General features: G+C 46.0%; 1 long non-coding RNA gene across 1 annotated transcript; it reads right to left on the reverse strand.

Annotated features, from left to right (window-relative positions):
• Positions 1-930: 930 nt before the first annotated feature.
• Positions 931-14,463, reverse strand: LOC141568215 (uncharacterized). The gene is made up of 3 exons (XR_012491263.2): positions 14,374-14,463; positions 10,905-11,134; positions 931-1,925 (listed from the first exon to the last, which is right to left on the reverse strand). It is a non-coding gene; the product is annotated as an uncharacterized LOC141568215 (long non-coding RNA).
• Positions 14,464-15,657: the final 1,194 nt, after the last annotated feature.

Raw genomic sequence — 15,657 nt, forward strand, 5'->3', positions numbered from 1 at the left:
TTCTAAGAGAGTGTAACAATGAAGCAGTGGGAATGTCCAGTCAATGGGTAGTTAGGGGTTGAATGTTCTAGGCAGAAGGAAGAGCTCCATCCAGGGGCTTCTGGCAGTCTTTATAACCAACTCATCTGTTATTTCAATCATAAAAAAGAATTCCTTTCTGTTATGACTCTAATGCCTGATCTTCTTTATGAAACCACCAAATTAATGCCAAAAGATTCTCTTCAGTTAACAGCATAGCCAATAATCCTAGAGTCTCTGGATTTCTTCCCCATCTTTAAGAATCACACATGCCTATGTATATTTTCTGATGGTTAATGGAAAATGCATACATACAGTCTTCAAGCACAGTGGTGTGGTGAAATTGAGACAGCATAGGCCCAGGTAAAGCTGGATGGCCAGGAGGATGCCAACATCCCCTTTCTCCCGACACAAAAGTGCAGAAGTAGCTAATTATTATCTCCCCTATAACTGCCTACTCCCTTGCAGATGTGGAAACCACTGTTCCATATGTACAGTTGATCAAGGTTTGAATGATATTCAACCTTCCTCGGGTGGCAATAATGAGCAGTCCTCCATCTTGTCCCCACAGCGCAAGTGCTAAAATACTCACCAGGCAATGCAGCCAGTCAGTAAAGAAAGCCCATCGTTTTCAAAAAGCCCACCACTTTCAAAAATCCCGTCTTTTTGTGGAAGCCTGCTTTGTCCCCAGCTTATAAAAGCAGTCAAGCAAACCTAGTCCCTGAGTCAGTCTGGAGGACCTTCTTTTCCTCTGTGCTGCCTCCGCTGGGCTCAAGCATAAGCTTAATAAAATTTGTCTGAAAATTTTTCTGGGGTTTCTTCTTGATTACTATCTTGGGAAACCAAAGAACTTGAATGTTGGTAATAAAATGATCAGATGGTAAGACAAAAAATAACCTTGTTTTAAAAGTCATTTATTAAATATAAATGTGCGCCAGGGAGATTTCTAGAAACTTAGAATACATTTACTTATTTATTAGTCACAACAACCCTGTGACTTAGGTATCACTATTCCCATTTTCCAGATAAGGAAACCTTTTCACACTTCTAATCGAGTTTTTAAATGTGCTCAAGGTCCCAAGGACAGAGGCACAATATAAACCCAGGTGTGACTCATGGCAGAGTCCATGCTCCATTCTTCCTTTCCTAGAGCCAGCATCTATTACAAATGTCCAAGAATCCAGTAAAGTGCATTTTCTGCATGCCAGCCAATATCAATACACAAACAGTTGCTAGTCATGATGATGTGTCAAAACCGTCTTTTACATATCTGCGATCTTTAGCCATGTGGTGAGCTGAAGCAAGCCTTCTTTGATTGACATAACAATGAAAGTTTTGATCCAAAGGTCAATTCAGGGCATTTAATTTAAAAATATGGTGGGGGTTGCATGTTTATGGAGCTATAGGAATGCCCCCACTGGTCACTAGGATCAACGGAGGTAACTTTGCCAATGTTCAGCATTTACACTCATCCAGTTGTCAGTTCTACTTAGTGGTTCTACTAAAACTCAGCAATACTTACTCCCTTTCTCTGGACACCATGGGCCAGTTTTTCCACAAGCTTACTCTGCCTTTGAAAACCTAGGGGTCCAGTCACAACAGAGATGACTGGATTCCAGAGACTGGAGGGATGTCCATCCGTTGACTGTAAACCCACGTAACATGCTAATAGGTTCCAGAATCTTCCTTTGGTTCATGTTTCCATTTTTCTGTGTTGTCCATGAGATTGCTAGCCACTTTCTAATGCTAGCCATTTTCAAAATGCATTATTTAGAATGTCTCCTGAACAACTTGCCTGGCTGACATGAAGGGAGATAACTTGTCCACAGAAACCCCTCCTCCTTTGTTCTCCTTTCATTATCAGTGGCCTCTAATCTTACAGTACATTCATGCTGTCCCTGTTTCTCCTGTGAGAGAAAAAGAAACACTGCTCTTATCAGTTAATATGCACTAAGACATCAGATATTCAAATTTCCACCACCACCCCCTACTTCCCATTCCATCTCCAACAGGTAGTACTTGTATTTTAAAAGAGGACAATGCTTGAAGATGCAAGGAAATAGTGTATCATGAGGGAGGGGTGGTGATTGAGAATGGGGAACCTTTCCAGGAACCATCAAAGTGATCCATTCCAGTTACAAACATGGTCATTCCTGCAGATGTGTGTGTCACCTAAGCCCTACTTAGGCTGGGAGGATTTCAGAGTTATTTAATTTTTCAGAATAAGCAGTTGACAACTGTAGATAAATCTACTAGAAATGAGCTCTACTGATCTAGATCTTAGCCCAAAAGCATATGCATGCTGGTCACTCCCACTACCCAGCCCTTACTTCTGTGTCCTGTCTATATCTTTGCACAGATACACATCAAGAGTCCACTGTGTGTTCCAAACTGCACAAAGTGTTCTTAGAACTGTAACCTATATTTTCTGCCTCTAAAGGGCAAACAATAAGCAGCAACAAAAAAATGTCACAAGATAGTAAAGGACTAAGGACAAAATAACAAGTATATGTAATAAGACATGCCCTAAGAGTTCAGATAGGGCTAGAAGACCCCAGTGGAGTAATATGATGGGAAAGGCTTCCTACATGAAGTAGGATAGGAGGATGTCTTGGGGATTTGCATCACTGGGAAGAGGTGGGTAGGCATGATAGACAATAATCGAATGTGGCCATGTCACTTCTTCCTATTTCTTTATACACATGCAGCTCCCCCTATCAAGAGGAGCCTATTTTCTGTTCCCCTGAATCTGGGCAGAACTTGTAATCTGCTTTAATGAATAGAATGAAACAGGAGTGACATTTTGAGGTTTCTAGTCACACAAGCCTTAAAAGGACTAGCAGCTTTTACTTCCTCCCTTTTGGAACCCAACTGCCATGTGTGGGGGAAGTCTAGATAGGGTTATTGAATGGTTAGAGGCCACGTGGAGAGAGGCCCTAGAAGATGAGAAGACATCTTGGCCATTCCACATGAATATGCCCAGCTGACCCTTCATGAAGAAGTGCCCAGCAAATCCTGCCCAAGTTCCTGACTCATGGAATTGTGAAAAATAATGAATTGTTGTTGTTTTACAAGGTCTGACAATTATGTTCACAAACTTATTACAACAATGTTGCTAACCTTTTTTTGATATCAGAAGGATTATTCATTATGAATTTGTACCAACTGGACAAATGGTTAACCAAGTTTATTATTTGGAAGTGCTGAAAAGGCTGCATGAAAAAGTTAGACAACCTGAACTTTTCGACAACAATTCATGGCTCTTGCATCACAACAATGCACCAGCTCACAGGGCACTGTCTGTGAGGGAGTTTTTAGCCAATAAACAAATAACTGTATTGGAAAACCCTCCCTACTCACCTGATCTGGCCCCCAATGACTTCTTTCTTTACCTGAAGGTAAAGAAAATATTGAAAGAAAGACATTTTGATGACATTCAAGACATCGAGGGTAATATGACGACAGCTCTGATGGCCATTCCAGAAAAAAGAGTTCCAAATTGAAGAGTAGACTTGGTGCTGGCATCGGTTCATAGCTTCCCAAGGGGAGTACTTCAAAGGTGACCATAGTGATATTTAGCAATGAGGTATGTAGCACTTTTTCTAGGATGAGTTCGCAAACTTAATTATCCGACCTCCGTAAGCCACTATGTTTTGGGATGATTGGTTAAACAGCAACAGATAACTGATACAGTGGAGATAAAGGGGCATACATGAGTGATTAGCTGCTGTGTACATGGAAGGATGGCATAAATAAAATGAGAGTGAATGCACGTGGAGCCCTAAATTAAGTAAACCCATCTGTCTAGAGCAGGCATTTCAGATTAACAACTAGATCCAGAAACTGGGGCCAGATAACTTTAATGTGGGAAAGAAATCTTCAAGACTTCATCCAATGCTCACTTAGATGCTTTCAGTGTCCTGTCAGTAGACCCTTGCCGTTATATTATACTTCAATGTGCCCAGCTCAATGTCCAGCCACCAATACCTACATTTCATTTCATTGCATGGGTGCTTTTTTGTTGGTTTGTTTTCATCCCTGAAACCTATCTACTTATGCAACAGACCAGAAGTATTGGGGAAATAATGCCCATGAACAATAGCCCTTCAGCTAATGACTGATAGGAGATGGTGTATAAATATCCCAGCTTACTCTAAGGTGGACTCCCTCTAAGACAAGTGTTTTACACTGTTTCCCAGAGTTCCCTTGATAGAATTAAATCTTAGTTGACCACAATGGTAACTTGCTTTATAATGCAATTTAATGGCTGCCTTCCCTTCCCTGTGGCTCAACCCCACTCCCCAACTAGTATTTCCTGAGATACCCTCCCAATAAATGTCTTGCTTTTGGGGAAATCCAAAAAATGCTTTCATTTTACAGTTAAGAAAAACAAAGCCAGGATGTGGATTACTTTGGGTGAGTGCTACAACAAACTGAACCAAAATATGCCGTTTGTTAAACAAAATAGCAATTTATTTCTCTCCATGCAACCGTTCAGGGAGAGAGGACAGAGTCTTCTCCAGGAAGTCATTATGTGAACCCAGACCACTGGGGGAGCTTTTTCATCCTCAGTACGTGGCTCCATTAGCATAATTCCCAGCCAACAAGAAGAGGAAGGTGCAAGTATGAGATGACAATTCTCATCACTTCAGCTTGCAGTTCATTGGTGAGAATTTGGTCATCTGGGCCGCATGCAGCTGCGAGGGAGGCTGGGAGATGTAGTCCCACTGGGCAGCCACATGCCCAATAAAAAGAGAATAAATTAGTGAGAAGTGGCAGATGGGAGTCTCTGACATGGGAAGATTAGGTGATTGCTCAAGTGCCTGTAGCTAGTTAGTGGACAACTAGAATGATAAGCTTTCTACCCACTATTTTTTTCCTACTACCTCCACATTGATTCCAACTAGACTGTGTCAGGTCTCAATTGTCATGCTTAAGAGTCTGATATTCTTATCGCAGAGTCAGCAAAGCAGAATAAGCCCTTGGAACCCCTTTGAACTTCAGTCCACACTAGGCTGCTGAATTGGACTTTCTGGGCAAAGCAAATGGCATTAGAGGTCACAGTCCCTATTGCCCATGACCCTCTCTTTTAAGCAGAGCCAACCAGCCTCACTGCTAGCCCATGTTGCCCATTGGTGCAAGTTTAAAAAAAAATAATGGTCCTCTTCCTCAAGGAACTCTACTACCATACACCAGAACAATGTCTTAAGAACTATACAAATCTACAACAGTGTGAGGGGTGCCCCTGGAGTTAGGTGAAACTTTACTTGTCTACAGTAATCAAGAGACCTGGCCAGGGGAAAGAGAGGAAAGAACCATGGGGCTGGTTGACATCCTTGATGATCAGAGACATTTTACAGTCATCTCTGAAGAATCCGGACTTGTTTCCGTGGCTTGCAATTATCCACAGGCTCTTTATTATTTTTGAACCTAATATCAGGGATGGAGATGCCCACCCAGCATGACTCATTTAAATATAAAAATAGAGGAAAAGGAGAGCAAATGGGTTTACCTTAAGCAAATCTTGTTCATAACTTTTACTGCTAACCTATATTTTTCAAATTCAGTTTTGATTTGATTTGGGTTTAAGCTGGCTGTATATGTAGAAAGTGTCTTTTTTTAATTGTATTTTTATATAAGGGCAATGGAAGCAAATGAATGGAAAGAATTTGTTTATTGGAAGAATTTGTTTAATAGCTCTGCACTGTTCTCGCCTCTCAAATTTAAAAAATCCTTTTATCCTCAACAGAAATAGCACTGAGTTTTTAAATCATATTCTGTCTCTTGGCCATTCTTTAAGTTTTCCCAAGATAGAAGGTATATTTCCTTTACAATTAGGTTGGAAATTACCATGGTGCGTGTTGTTTAACTTACTGAACATCACCTGTTACTATAGTTCCAATATTTTTAGTGCAAGTGTACATGATTAATAGTTACCTCTGATTTGAACTCTACAAAGTAAGGTGGTACTCTAGACTTTTTTTCCCAACAATTTCTGGTTATGTTCAGCAAATCTCCCTCCAATGCAGACCTCAGTCTCATTTAGGAGACTGTGTTGAAAATATGTGTCTAATCACCAAGAAGCCAAGCATTTATCAGAATAATCCTTCCAAACTCATCAACTTTAATGGTATACAGACGGCTTTTGTGGAGAGAATTCATTAATTTAAAAATATATATATCAAAATTTCAGTGTTCAGTGGCTTTAGTCAAAAACATAATCAGAGTTCCCTGCCTTCTTGTTTAATAGCTGTTTTCTGCCCACATACTGCCTTGAAAAATAGTCAAACAAATGTAAAGAAGATAAATAAAAAGCATAAACGAACTACTGTTAACAGGGATAGGTTGTGTGCATAAAAATGAGTAACGTCAGAGCTGCAGATTAAGAAACCAAATATACTGGTGTTTAAAATTAGAATGGTTCCCAAAAGAGTTGATAATGTTCCATTTAAGAAGTGAAATGTTTTCAAATCACTCTGCTGGCTAGAAGTCTGAATCAAAGTCAGAAATTAATAAAAAGATACAGAGAGAGACCTCCAATCATAAATAACAGAGACAATTTGTGTACTTGTAAAAGCCTGCAAGGCCTAATGGTGTCTGTAGTTCTTGGGGGGTGGGAGGCTGAAATCTAATGAAATGCAAGAAGAAAATGTTAAAAATAGAAATGAACGTGTTTGTAGAAAAGCTATTGTTGTGTTCTTATGACATAATGACTTGTTTTCTAGAAAAGTAATTCTAAATTGAGCCCAGGCAAGCATTGTATTCATTGTAAAGTTGTATATTTAGACCTATAGTCTGAAGGGTTTGCCTGTATTTAGAGCTCAGTACTACCCCAGGCGCATTAGAGTACAAGGACAAGCTCTAGCATAACACTGCTCAACACTACTGTGAACTTCGGGGTAGTTTTCAGTGGCTTCAAGTACTTAGATTGCCAGCAGTGTAGGAAACAGAAAGAATATTGAATGGGTGAGGTGTATACATCAAACAGTAAGAATGTATAGACAGAGATAAGGATCCTAGTCAAACATCCTGTTATAAGGCAGTCAGTGCAGAACAATTCCAGGATAAACACGAACTTGTAGTAAACAGAGCTGCAATGCACAGGTTGCAGAAATTAGAGCAGTCTGAGTCTCAGTCAAGATCAAATTCTAGACTTTATATCAGGAACAAGGCTCTGCTGTCAGTGGCAGAAAGATACAGGAACAGAATCACAGCTGTGAAATCTTTAGAGATAGAGATAGCAAAGAAAGTGCCTAAAATTGGGTCTTTTTGGACAACAGGATGGCCTACAAGTGCCTCCTTCCAAATTCAGGCCAACGCAATGTTTTGGCTGACACACATATCTAGTTGGGGGTGAAGGTAGGAAGGAGGAAGTGTGCTCAGGAGGAAGAATGGGGAGAAGTCAGTTAAGGACTATATCCAGCCAAAATAACTCACCCGTTTTCTGGTAACTCAATTTGTTTTTTTATGTATTTATTTTTGTAATAATACCTGCATGTAAGGAAAATATTGAAAGGTACAAGAAGCAACACTGTGAAAATTTGGTCTCCCTCTCACACACCTACCTGGTGCCCCTTCCAGTAGCAACTACCTAAGTAGATATTTCCATACACAAGTCCAGTCACTCAATTTCAATCCATGATATTAAAGAAAAACAGCCCCTACCCCATCCAGTCCCTTCCAACACCCATGTCTTCTCCTCCCCTTCAGGTTATTCTTCACTCAGTCCTTCTCCCCAGCGTGTCTATTCATCTCAGGGTCTTTAATAGATGACCTGCCAACCACCGTGATGACCCAGGCGTTTTTATTTCTTTTTTAAGAGGCAGGGTTATTACTTAATGATAATGACTTATTTTACACATTGTTGTCTGCTGATGTTTAAAAGATAAGAAGACATTTGTCTGGCAGACGCCTAAAGGCCCTCGGAGGACGCCTGGAGACCCTGCCAAAACGTTTCCAAACTGAATAGTCATTGGGCTGCCAGATAATTCAGAAACTATTTGTATGAGCTGTTTATCAAATTATTAACCGCACAGATGTTGTTTGGCTGAAGAGCAGCTGAATCCCCTTTCTGACAGCCGCGGAGACAAAGGTCTCCAGGAATAATTGGAGATGTGCATGGAATATTAAATTAATTTACTGCTCTTAATTCTTATGCAAATTCTGACCTCCAATGGCGCCAATCAATTACTCCGCGCCCAGTGAAAGCGAAGGAGACAGTTTCTTTTCTTCTCTTTGCCTTTTTTTTTTAAAAAAAAAGAACTCGAAAAGGAAATATTTGCAATGAGCAGGCGGTAGAAGCACCGCATAACTGGAATTATTTAATTGAATCTCCAAGTTTTCAGGGATGTCGGTAGAGGATAAAACCCCAGGGAGCGGGCAGGAGGCATGTGGAGGGCGGAGGAATTTGTTGGCTTGACTGTACACCTGCGGGCTTTGGCACATAGAATGATCAGGAACCGGTGAAGGCAAATAAAACATTGGTCTGCAGCGGACGCTGGCCGTAGTGAGGCTAAGAGTTCACGTTTTGGTGTTCCCTCCGCCGGCGACCCGGTGTAAGCACTGCGCCCTTCCGCAAACCCGGGGCAGGCTTGGAAGCACCTCTGTGCTGCTTTCCTTCGGAACTCTGACTTCCTTTTACTTAGCTTTTAAGGGAATTAAAATTAACCCGTCTTTACAGCTGAGAGAGAGCGAGAGCGAGAGCGCGAGCGAGCGAGAGAGCGAGAGCGAGAGAGCGAGAGAGCGAGAGAGCGAGAGAGCGAGAGCGAGAGCGAGAGCGAGAGCGAGAGCGAGAGAGAGAGAGAGAGAGAGAGAGAGAGAATCCCGGATTGGCCGAAATGCGATTTAATTGTCTCCTGGGTGAAGTGATACCCACTTTTTTCTCTGAATAGAGCAAACGCCCAGGCTTTCTCTACGCTAACGGCTTAAACTCTGTGCTATTTCTGCGCCCCTAAGCTGGGCTGTAAAACTGGGGTCTCTGAGTCTTTCATCATCTTTTTAATAAGGAAAACCAAATCCGGCGCACAATGTCATCAACCCCGGCTCGTCTTCGCCGGGACCTCCGAAGCTCGATGATGGCGCCAGCAGCCCCCGGCACAGTCAAGACTCGCCGCCTTTCAGCTTCTGGCAGACCCCACAAAAGCCAGACGACAATATCAATTAATCATGCAGCCGGCAAACAAGAAGATTTATCCCGCGACAAACAGCCCCACCGAGAGCCGCTGAATGGGCGTGATTAGCATGTGAAAAGGAGAGCAAAACTCCGTGGTTCAACAGCTAAAGAGCAATTTGATGGGGCTGGGATGGGGAAATTACTTGATTAGCGTCCTTCGGAGGAGAGCACGGTTACAGCCCCTCGCCAGGAATCCGACAGGGAAACAAAACGCGCCGGCAAACGCAGCAACATAGAGGGAGAGCAGGCGAGGCAGGGAGGGTAGCGCGGGCCCGCACTGCCTAGACGTGATCCCGGAGGGGGGCGCGGACAGTGAGCAAAAGGGATGACCGGCTGCCCACCGCCAAAGCCCTAGGCCCGAGCCAACAGCAGCAGCGACAACTGGTTCTCACCTCCCTTGCCTAGGGCCCCCACAAGACACCCAGCGCTAGAGGTTGGCCTTTACGCACTTTCCGGGCTCTCCCAAAGAGAGTGCAGAGGGAAAGGCCCACCCACGCCGTCCCTGTAACCCCACGCGGGGACTTCAGGGGAGCAGCCCGCTGCAGCAGCAGCCTCTGCCAGGTCCAGGGCTAGGGCCCCAGTCAATGCCAATGGCGTGGCTATTCCACCAGTATCTCTGTGGTCCCCTTCACGCGGACAGAGCAGATTGGAGCCGGGCAAGATGCGTTTCCCGGCTCCTCCGAATTTAAGCACCCTCTTCCTGTTTCCTCGAAGAAAAGCTGCTGCGTTTGGTCTTGATGTTTGACAAGAAAAGGGTTCGCCAACGGCGTGGGGAGGGGAGGTAGGGAGTTGGGAGGGAGCGCCCTGAGTAGGATGGAGGCTGGAGGTTCACAGGGGCGCGCGGGTTGAAGGTGCAAGGACCTTGAGGTAGGGACCTGGATGGAGCAGGACCTGGGGCTCTCCCTGGGCTCGGGTGGGCAGCCCTAGGCCTGCCTTGGATCCGGATACTCTGGGCCAGAACTGGCATCGTGGGGAACTAGTCATCGAGGCTTCCTCCTAGGCGGGGAGGGCAGCTTCCAAGGCTCGCTGCCCAACCCGACCCAGGGTTTATTTAGTAGGTACCGCACTTTTGATTTGCTCGGGAAAAGAGAGACTGGGTGAAACACTAAGAGACAGCATAGCTCATGGTCCGAAGACCAAGGCCAAGTGGAGGATGTGGACACATTCAGGCGTGGCTTCATCCCATCTTGGGCGGACGCCCACACCTTCGCTGCACCCCCACACCACTCCGGAGCTAAAGTCTGCACCAACCCCAGCAAGAACTTACTAATAGATTCCCATTCTCAGCGTGCCTGTAACCTTCCTTCTGGAAGCCCACAACCGTGTACCCCTTGGCTCCTCCCAGTGTCAGGGAAAGGAAAGGCTCCCCACCCAGTATCCACAGGCCCAGACTCCCTCTGGAACTGAGGACTCACTAAAGGGGTCCTTCCAGCTCACACACTGAATCAGGGTGCACAGGTGAGTCTCCGGGGACGTGACCTTCAATGTACCTGGGAGAGAGAGATAATCGAATTCGACCTTCGTGAAGTACATTAACACAAATGTAATAAATACTTCAACAGACGGATTCGCCAAAGGCCCTGGAAGTCTCAAATTCACCCTGCCTCTTGGCACAAATAAGCCAAGCACTAAGGAGTCAAATCTTGTTTTATATAAAAGTGGGGAGATGGATCGCCCCCCCTAGAGCTGAACAACTGTCACCCAGTTAACAAACCTCAGCTCGTGGCCGACTTTAGAAAGCTTAATTCTTTCTGAAACGCCTCTGGCAGCGGTGTGCAGCGAACTCGAGCTCGTCCCTCTTCTTTATTTCTTCTGCGTCCTCTCTCTCTCCCTCTCGACTCCGCGCTGAAGTCACAGTTAGGCTTCCTCCACTTTCTGTCCCCAGACGAACCCCGCTAGCCACGGTCACTTGCCTTGGCGCCAGGGCTGAGGTCAGAGAGGGGCCTGCAGGTTCAATGGTAAGCAGGAGGAGGCGGCAGTGGCACGCTCTAGCTAGGACCCCGACACCTGCCAACATGGAGCGCGCACACCAGAGCCTCGGATCCCTAGACCCGCGGCAGTCCCCTAACGCGTAAGCCCTGCAAGGAGCGCCGGCGGACAAACGGAAATCCGCGTCTGGCGCACCCACCTCTTTCTGTACTCAACCTTAACGGGCCTTGTGGCCCTGAAGCCCTTTCTCCCGGTGGCTAAAGCTTTTCATTTTAATTTCAAAGCCAAGTGATTGAACCATCTCTAAGTTGGCTAGCGGAGAGGGCTGTGGCAGGAAACCCGGTGGCTGAAAGCCTTTGCCTGGGGGTTGGCAGAGCTGTTCCCAACAATAGCGACTGCTCAGGACTGGCTTTGTAGTTGTTTTTACAAGTTCTGCCCGGTGCCCAGCACATTGCCCTGAAAAGCAAAAGAGGCTGCTGCAATTTATTCCAATGGGCGGTTTTTAAGAAGCTGGCAATTTGGACCGGCTGGGTGTTATTTAATGCAATATGAAATCAAATGATCCTATTTCTCAAATAACAGTGTCTGTGAAGAGAAGTGAATCCTCTGAAAGGGTAATTGTCTGCTGATGGTGTTTCCCATTATATGCGGTCTTGGCCTAAATGGTGTTGGGCAGCAGGGCGTAGAGCGAGGGGAGAAATCAATGTACAAGTTCGCACTCGGGAGGCAGGAAACAGGCAGCACGGCTCGCGTACTGGCACGTTGAATTAACAATGCCACCCGATGTGCCACCGATTTCGACGGGTCATTTTGCAGGTGTCCGACATTTTGAAGGTTAGACATGAGTGATCTTGTGGATGAGAGAAAAAAATTAACTCTTCCTCCTTTCTCAAGTTTGGGAATGGTTAGAAATTGGAGATTGCCCTCACCCTCACTGTAACCTGGCATGCCTTAGTCCCACTACAGCACAGAGTGATGATAATCCGGGAAATAAAACTTCACTTGGAGACCCTTGCCCACCACCACCACCACCATGTTAATATTGAAAAGAATCTTTCCAGTCCAGCTTCAGTAATTTAATTTCTGGGAAAGATTTTTGTGTCCACAAAAAAAAAAAAAAAAAAAAAAAAAGACTCCTGTTATTTACGCGGTATACGGCACGTTTTGGAGGAAAAAGTTGGCCGTGAGCTTTTAAATTGTCCTCCCGTGACCCTAGCCACTGTTTTTTGTTTTTGTTTTTGTTTTGTTTTTCGTGAAAACCCGATATAGGAAAGGGTTCAGCTTGCGGCTGAGAGAAGCAAGGAGGAGGAGCAAATTTAAGGAATGATTTTAAGAACAGGGACAAAAGCAGCGGTCGGCGACTTGTGCGCCTGGCCTTGGCGCGTCAGTACTCGGGGGGTTTCTAGCGCCAGTGCGCACACTGATAATATCTGGGGCTACCTCTCTGCAGAACATTCGTGGTTGCTGAGGCTGTCGCAGGTAGCAGCCTTGTCCATAAACCCTTGCTACTCAGGCACCTCGAGGGGCGCAGTCTCCTCTTTAGACTATCCTGCAGGCCTGGACAGAGGAAGGTTCTGATAGAGCAAAGACAACAGGGAAAAAGGCGTCTCCAGGGCCACACCAGGGCCAAGGACGCGTCAAGGCTTCTGGGCGTTTCCTCCACCCCACCACCCCCACCCTTCAAACTTTTTTCCTAAGGAGGATTTTGTGTGTTCCTAATAGCCTGGAATTGTAGGCACAGCCTACACCCTCTGCTAATTCTGGGCATTTCAGGCTGAGCCTCCTAGAATGATTTTGTGGCTTGTTGCTGCTCTAGCTAGGCAGGTTCATTTTTATATTCTCCGGGTTTTTTGATGTATATATTATTATATGTTTCCATACTGTAATCTCTGTTTACAAGTCCATTTGGTTGCTCATAACTTTTCCCCTTCCTTGGCGCTACTTCCAAATATCTAGAGAAGCTGAGGAAGAAATGGTAATTCGTGTATATCCGAGGAGCCCGGCCTAGCAAGCGACTATTCCTTCCTAGGAGGAAGGTTCAGCCACCGCACCGGCAGCCTAAGCCCGGACACCATTCCCGCCATTCCTGGAGCTCTCTCCGGCCTCTCTGGCTGAAGGAAAACCGGTAGGCTGGGTTCAGCCGCAGTGTCCCCTACGGGATATCATTGCTTGGCTGAAAATCCAGCCAGCAGCTGTCCTACCACCAGGCCCTGGGCACCGCCTGGACACTGGGCCCTCCAGAGCCCGGGTGTAGTGCTTTCATTCTCACCCTTCAACTGGGCGTCTGAACTGCCCTCATGCTATTCCCAGGGTTTTCTGGGGACATCCCCGCCTCTCCGGGGCCTGCCTTCCCCCCCGCTGAATATCAAGCCCCTCAATGCGATCACGAAGATGCGACGCTTCCTCGGGCACGGAGGGGCCTCTCAGGGTCCCTCTCAGATTGCCATCCCCTGCTCAGACCCGGCGCTCTGCATTGCAGCAAAAGCAGCCGCCTCCCTCGCCCAGGGCAGAACTGCACCACCGCGGTGGGGACAGTAAGAGGACAGCGAGCCCCTTTAGCCACGCCAGCCAGCGCAGGGCAACCGCCTCCAAACTTGCGATCACCCCTCTCCCAGAGCCTGTCCTCGACCCGTTACAGAGACAGCTAGGAGTCCCCTCAGTAACCTCAAAGGGGCTTAGATCCGCTCCCGGCTCTTCCTCCTCAATAAACCAAGTTATGTAGTAACCCCGGACACTTCGCGCGTAATTTTGTTAGCGCCTCTCAGCCTTCGGGAGTTTTCAGGCACTTCTGGGCTTTATACTCCCCCACTTCCCCCGGACGTGCCCCAGCCTTGAGCTAGCATGACCCCAGCAGGCACAGGACAGGGTTCTCGGGAGGGGGAATAGAAGGGGCTTTGGGTGGTTCAACCCAGCCACCAACTCCCCGCCTGCAGGGAAACCCTCAAAGTCCAGGCGCAGGGGGGCGGGTGCCGGGAGGAGACCCATGGTCTCCAGGCCCCGCGCCCCCTCTTCCCAGTGGTTTCCAGGTCCCAGGGACTCTCGGAGTCCCTGTGGCGGAGAGAGAGGGGATTAAGAGATAGATCTTCCCTTGTCTGGGCCGTTTCCCAGCCCCTCCGCGCCTTTGCCGGGAGCAGAGCCGTTGCTCGCCCAGCTCTGTCAGACGGAGGCTGCCCTATACCCATAACTCTCCGCTCAGCAAACCGCCTTTCCCCGACCCCCACCCCTGCGGCCCTCCCCTACTGAGACCCACTGACCTTGGGAAGGCGCGGCCCGGCGGCGGGCAAAGCCTCGCAGGACACTAAAGAGGAAGAGCGCGGCTTCGCACACTGCTCAGATCAGCTGGCTCAGCTGCGTCGGCCCGGGCGAGTGAGGGAGCGCAGAGCTCCCCGCCCCCACACCTTATAATTTAATCACACGCGATATTAAATTATCAAGGCGCTCATTAATCACCATGCGAATTATTGAGACTGAACACACTGCCGCGTGTTCTGGAAGCCCAGACCAGTTCGCGGGTCGGCACGTTGTATGCATTTGGGGTAAGAGGGGTTGTCGAACCAGTTAAGAAATACTGCGAGCCCCACGCCGGCTGACCAGGCCTTTTGCCTGGAAAAAGATTTGGAAAAGCGTAGGCTGGGCTTCTGAGTTTGGTCGAGGGTTTGTCAAAAGCCCAAACGCATCCCTCCCAGACCCCTTTCCTTAATATTTGGGTTTTAATCACGATGATTAAGACAGCCTGCGGCGTATCGATCAACAGCATCTTAATTTGCAGGTTTTCCCGGAGGGTGAATTTGACCTGAATCTGTGCATCTTCATTACCTACCGTGGACGGTGTGAAATTAATGCGTTTGAAATACAGATGAAATCTCACTGAAGTCATTTCAAAGGACAACTTTTCACCCAACTCAAAGGGGCTCTCTTGCCTTTTCCCTACTATAGAGGCGAAGAAAGGAAAATAAAGGATTTTTTTCAATTAAATCCTTAATTTGAGGTTTTCTTTTTAGAAATAACCCATGTGTTTCACTCTAAGGTCCTTAGAAACTGGTTTTATTTTCCAATTTTTTCCCCTTATTTCTATGGATTCTGTAAATGAATAAGCCAATTAAATGAAAGTTCATATGATTTGATTCCATACAATAGAAGCAAGTGCTCATAAAAAACTTTTTTTTTTTTAGTGGCACAAAGGAGGGTAAATTAGTTCTCAGCATTCAGAATCTAACAAACCAGCAGAATAATAAACAAAAGAAAGAACATTCTCCCCCCCCACCCCTGTGGGTGACATTGATATGTATCTGTCAACTTAGTACTTTAAAGAAATACCTAGTTTGAAATTAGTCTTTGAAGAAACATAATTCCCAAATTAAGTATTTTCCCACTTTAGCTTAAGCCACGGCCAATGAATTCAGTTCCTGCAAGAGAATTCAGTTTCTGCAGGAAATGGCTGTAATTTAAGTTGGCAAGCAAAGTTTTCTAAATAAATTGTATGTCAAAATCAAATGACTTCTTTTTAAAGATATAATGTAAAAACAAATGTTAACCCA

Source organism: Rhinolophus sinicus, chromosome 13, assembly GCF_057876585.1.
Source record: "Rhinolophus sinicus isolate RSI-liver-muscle chromosome 13, RSI-T2T, whole genome shotgun sequence".
Lineage (NCBI taxonomy): Eukaryota > Metazoa > Chordata > Mammalia > Chiroptera > Rhinolophidae > Rhinolophus > Rhinolophus sinicus.